Here is a 6000-nt window from a genome sequence, read left to right as displayed (position 1 = left end):
ATATTCAAATCAAACAGTAGCCCCCATTTTAATAAAGCATTGTTTTTTCAATTTCAGTATTTTAAAATAAAGGTTTGCAAATGGCAAAACATGGCATTGATGGTCTGGGGGACTGAAATGCAGGAGAATATTTCCTAAAAAATAATCCCTGAAACTCCCAAGCACTCTGATGGATCTCCTCAGTGACCCATCTGTGTGGTTAATAGTTTTCACAAGTAAAAACAACATGCAGTAAAGTTAATTTTTAATATTTAGTGTTATTGGGTTTTCAGTCCACAACTGTTAATCCACTTTTTTATTGTAGGCCATTTTAGGAAATTAAAGAAAGGCACTTAAGTTGTGATTCAAACTTGGCGCCCAGGCAGGGCTCTTTTCGTAGACACGTACTCAGAGCCGAAATCTTCCGTCTAAATGCTATGGCCATGAAATCGGTAGTTAGGTCCTCTTATGTTCACATGCACTCATCAAACAATGTGTGCCTGGGCAGTATTCTGAATTCAGAGAGGTTCTGTTCTTTCCTCTTTAGACTTGTTAATGATGGAGGGGGGAGCATTCTGGAGGCTACTTGCTTAGGCAATGGTTCTTGTACTGCCACAAAGAGCTCATCATTTGTCTGCAATATTGCCAATATCAGTGACAAGTGGTGTAGAAAATAAGTTAGATGCGAGATGACATGGGTGATAGCAGCATGTGGCCAGTACAGGAGGTGGACAGTTCTTTACAAAGAGTGGCGGATAGAGAGACTAGGGAAGCAGTAGTTGTCAGGGTGGATGGGCCAGCGAGGATTGCTGAGAGCTGTTTAGAAGTGGAGGTAGCTTTGCAGATTCATTTAGTATATTTTGTATGACATTACTGATTAGTATGCATAGGTTTGTGTGTTACATGAACATGCAATGGGACCATGAGATCATAGATGATGTCTGGCTTTTAAGAGCAAAGAGGATAACCATTTGCCAGGCTTTTATGGCATAAAATATGGTTCACTTTGGAGGAGCTGATTTGTTCAAATCAGAATTTTGGAGCTTGCAGGTTGAGCCACCAGGATGTAGAGTTGGGTGTGAGGCGAATCTGTGACGAAGTCATTCAGAAAAGAAAGCCTTGGAATCTTGGAGACTTGTATCCTTGTCCGTTTGTGAATTAGACACTGGCCAAGGAAACGGGGGGAGTAAAAGTTGGGTAGATGAAGAAGAACATGCCTGAGTTGGTTGGCCAGGCCATAAGGTTCGGAGGCAAAAACAGAATAAGACGCTAGCTGGTCGTGAATTGGAGAGCAGTGGAGCTGCTATGATTTGTGTGTGGCCGGAGGCAAGTTGTTCTACACCAGTGACATTTCATGCCATTAATGAAGGCATGCGGGTGGGAAGATGGGTCTAGTCAACCAAGATGATGAGGTCATCGAAGATGATATGTTAAGTGTCTGAGATGAAATGCTGACAGTGCAGCAAATGGGTTACCAATGGATGGACACACGATGGCATGGTGGTAATAGACCTGCACACCTTGCAAGTCAAAGGAGCCAGCTGTGAACAGTAGCATTAAGTGAGCATGTTTTCAGTGGAAAAGGAGATGTGGAAGGTCACAGACATTTTTGTTTGCAGCTCAGGCGGCCTTCTCACGCGTGATCCTATTTATGTGAAAGATGTCCCAGTCAAAGAATCATCTCGGGAATCACATTGCTGCAAGTGCGGGTGAGTCCTGATTTAGTTAAGCAAAGAAAGTACTGATGGTTGATAGTCAATGCGTTGCTTATTTTAACAGCATGCTTGGCTGCAGAGCCTGCATTGAGACGCGTGCAATTGAAATGGTGGAAGAGAGGTTTTGAATTGGGTTCAAAAAGAAAAACCTTAAAGGGCAATGCAGGGTGAGATACGTAAGGTTACAAAAACAATCTGCATGGATATAGTTATCGGGTTTGCAAAGGGTGTGGAGGGCTTGTGTGCATTAAGAGGGACTTTCATGGGGATGGTTATGGATACGGAAATGGTGCGGAGGACACATTGTGGGGAGAACCAGGCATTATTGGCATGCAAAATAAGAGCCTGAAAGGGCCCATAGACTGTGTTAAAAAGAGGGAGGGCACATGAGAAAGTAACCTGCTTGGTAAGAATTAGACCATTACTGTGAAAGAGGGGTTTGGCATATGAGTAATTGGGGTGGACATTGAAAAGAAATATTAGAAATAAAAGAGGTTTGGATGAATTTAATTTAACAAGTTGGTATTGAAAGGGTAGAGGAGAGGTTACAGGGGCAAAGCCACATGGGAGATGACTGCAGCAGGGGAACAGAAGAAGTGTGGCTCCGGGATTGAAATGTGTCGTTTATGATTGGATTCAGATGTTAGGTAAAAACAGATTGGAAGCATGAATTGGGAGGAATGAAGTCTTGTATCCACTTTTTGTGTATTAAACTGGGATACATGTCTTCACAAAATAACATAATAAAGATGAAAGGGAACATAAACAAAAAAGAACACCAAACACTAGACAACAAAAAAAACATGTCAGAAAACCTTGTGTTTGAATGATTTCATTACAAGGACAAAACATGTCATGTGCAATATTCTACATTACCTGTATCCTGTTTTCCAAACACAGCAAAATGATAATTTAATCAATCTTGCTTTTTCAACAGAAACCATATATCACCCATTCGTACTACTGATTAAATAGTAAAATAAAACATAGAAAATGGGACATCATTATAGACAGAAATCTGGAAAAAATAGACATAGTATTTCTTTTTACGTTTGATGTTGTGTAGAGCAGCAGCATTCACCATGAAGGCATCTTGGTGATATTTGAAACATCAAATATAAACAAAAGAGAATTCAGAAGGAGCTGGAAAACGTTCCCCAAGGGTTGATTTAAGACACATGTTCGTGTTAATTATCTTGATCGACATGAATCTAGGAGGATCTGGTAATATCTATTCCAAACCATGCCTTTTTCAAACTTGCCTAAGTGATAAAAAATTATAAAAAAAACAATCATTTTCTAAATAATTTCCAACAATAGACAATTTATTTCTTTTTTCAACAAGCATTGATCTAGAAATCCCCCCTCTAATTATTATACATTGCAGTGCAGTCTAAACGCAGTGATATCTGAAATGCGTATTTGAAACATTAGTGAAATTCAAACAAGAAAAACAATGTATTTCCAGGAGACGTCATGACAGTCCGGTACTGACAGAGTTCCATGCCGCAAAAGTGGACTTCATTTAGATTGTTGATTAGGCTTTAACAGCAGCTCTTTGTGATGATGCAGTTGATGATTTAATATGATTAATAATATGAGCAAGGAAGTGCCAGAAATACACACTGAAGAGTTATTCTTTTCCTTTTTTTTCCTTCCGTTTGGACCATTACACATTTCTTTTTTTATATGCAACAAGCAACAACACACCAGAACAATCATATTCTGAATATACAGGTTTACTTATAGGATCAACACTGCAGTGCTTAATCTCAAAACCTACATTAGTGACAGCCTGTTCTTCGCTTAGGCATAAGACCGGGAACTTGAACTTTTCAACCATGAAGAACGTACAATCAAGCAGCATATTTATTAGTAGACAGCCCTCTAATTTGATCAGCGATGCCATTTGTTTCAAAGCTATTTGGAAGGATTCCTTGTTATGGCAAAATATTTCTAGGCAATTTGCTGTCAAAAGGCAGTCGGCCAACGACGAAAGCTTTGGGACAACTGGATAATCATCACTGAGTTCAGCTTTGATGACATCTTTGATGAGGCTCCTCATTTTCTCTTCCTTCTCAATCACCTTTTCCCTATAAACATACTGTTTTTCACAACATGATTACATATGCAAATGCAATTTTCGTTTTGTGATGTGTAGTTAGATGAGCCTGTGCTGTAGCGTCAGTTGCCCTGTCATTCATGCAAGTCAGCCAGCCAGCATTTATATTTAAGCTGTTTACATCTGGTCCAAGGGCTGTAACGGGTGTATGGGCCCTAAAGAACAATTTAAAGGCCAGAGTGAAAGGCTCGAGAACAGCTGAGCCATTTAACAAGGTTTATGGGCCCACACCTCCCTGTCTTTCCCAAGGGTTGGATTTATAAAGCTATTATACCTGCATTGCTCTTGATGATGTATACTATATATTATAGATGTGAAATAAAAATAGTTTGCACATTACTCTGCCTGAGCTGTTGCAGGAAATTGGCTGTGGGTATGCATGTGATGCCAGTAGCCTTAGAATGTAGCCTCCAGGGGTGGAGCAGCATTGTCAACCATCTGTGAGTTTAAGGTGTCAATGTGTGGCTATCCGGGTCTGTAAATACTGCAGTTTGTCCAATGAGAATGCTCTTTGAGCATTACAAAGGACTTAATCATGCAATTAATAATAGCAGGTTTCTTATATAGTACGTCATGCCATTTTATTTCCACTTCTCATTGCTGCAAAGATTCTATCCTTTGAATGTTTACTTGAATTCAGTTGTTATTATTATTGAGAATGTGTAAGACATATCCTATCAGCTAGAGTTCATCGAACTTCCCAAAATTTACCCATTGAAAAGGTCAAGCTTTTCTTGGTGGGTTTGATCTGCCCAGATTGATACCAACTGGTTTAAACCAAGGTGAAACCCCACCTCAGGCTCAAGGTGAGACCAGTGTCTGCCTGTCCAAAAGTGAGGGCCGGGACTTAAGAGGGAAGTTTGAAGAGCAAATCAAAGGATTTGAGCAAATATAAAATATGATCATTTTCCATTGATGCTGTATATTTTCACTGCCAAGTGTTGAGCTGATGAGACAGTACACTGCGGGTGCGAGACCACGTCACAGTAAACCAGGCTTAGTGGCGGAGGGAGGGGATCAGCAATGTTAGATGTGAATTCATACAGTGAATAATGTGATATGGTTGTCCTAATGTCCTGGGTCAAAGACCCTGGGTCCAGCATGCTCTGTGATGTGAATGGTAGGCAGGTGTACTGTGGACCTCCACCCTATTGGGTTGGTACCCCTGCACCCTACTCCCTCTGGCTCAGAGGTGTAGTGTGACATAGCTAGCCAAGCAACACTGTTCATTACCAACTGACCTCATAATATCGATGAGGACAAATTAATTCCCCTTCAAAAAATATAGGTAATTGTTCTAGGGCACAATTGGTGCTTGATCTGGATGAGGTTGTCTGTGGGCCAACATAGAAGCTCTGCCCATTTCTACAGTCCAGTCATTTGTATATGTTAACATAATGTGTTATGTAATCTTGCATTGGTATAGCGCCTATTGCCAGAGGTTATGGCCTTGAGGAGGGTTTTGCCTGTCAGAAAGGCATAGGAGGAGTATGATGGTAGTGGTAGGGAGTATGATTCAGTAGTGATAGGGAGGAGTAAAGTTGGGTAGATATTTGGGATGAGGATGAGGAAAAGATAAGATGCTCAGGAAGGCATTGGGAGGAAAAGGTGGCGGAGCGATGTGTACAATTGGACCAAATTTATCATGGGACTCAACTGTATTCTATGGGGCGTCGCACTGAATGGAGGTTGGAGAGACAACTGGAGAAAGGCGCTTTCCATGTCAGGGGTGGAGAAACAACTGGAGAAAGGCCTTTCCATGTCATGGGGTGGAGAGAAAACTGGAGAAAGGCGCTTTCCATGTCAGGGGTGGAGAAACAACTGGAGAAAGGCGCTTTCTATGTCAGGGGTGGAGAGACAACTGGAGAAAGGCGCTTTCTATGTCAGGGGTGGAGAAACAACTGGAGAAAGGCGCTTTCTATGTCAGGGTGGAGAGACAAATGGAGAAAGGCCTTTCCATGTCATGGGGTGGAGCGAAAACTGGAGAAAGGCGCTTTCCATGTCAGGGTATGGAGAGACAACTTAAGAAAGGCGCTTTCCATTTCAGGGTATGGAGAGACAACTTGAGAAAGGCGATTTCCATGTCATGGGGTGGAGAGAAAACTGGAGAAAGGCGCTTTCCATGTCAGGGGGTGGAGAGACAACTGGAGAAAGGCGCTTCAATGTCAGGGGGTAGAGAGACAC

The sequence above is a fragment of the Ambystoma mexicanum genome, chromosome 9 (assembly GCF_040938575.1).
Source record: "Ambystoma mexicanum isolate Mex_15411 chromosome 9, UKY_AmexF1_1, whole genome shotgun sequence".
NCBI lineage: Eukaryota > Metazoa > Chordata > Amphibia > Caudata > Ambystomatidae > Ambystoma > Ambystoma mexicanum.
This window is presented reverse-complemented; position numbering follows the sequence as displayed.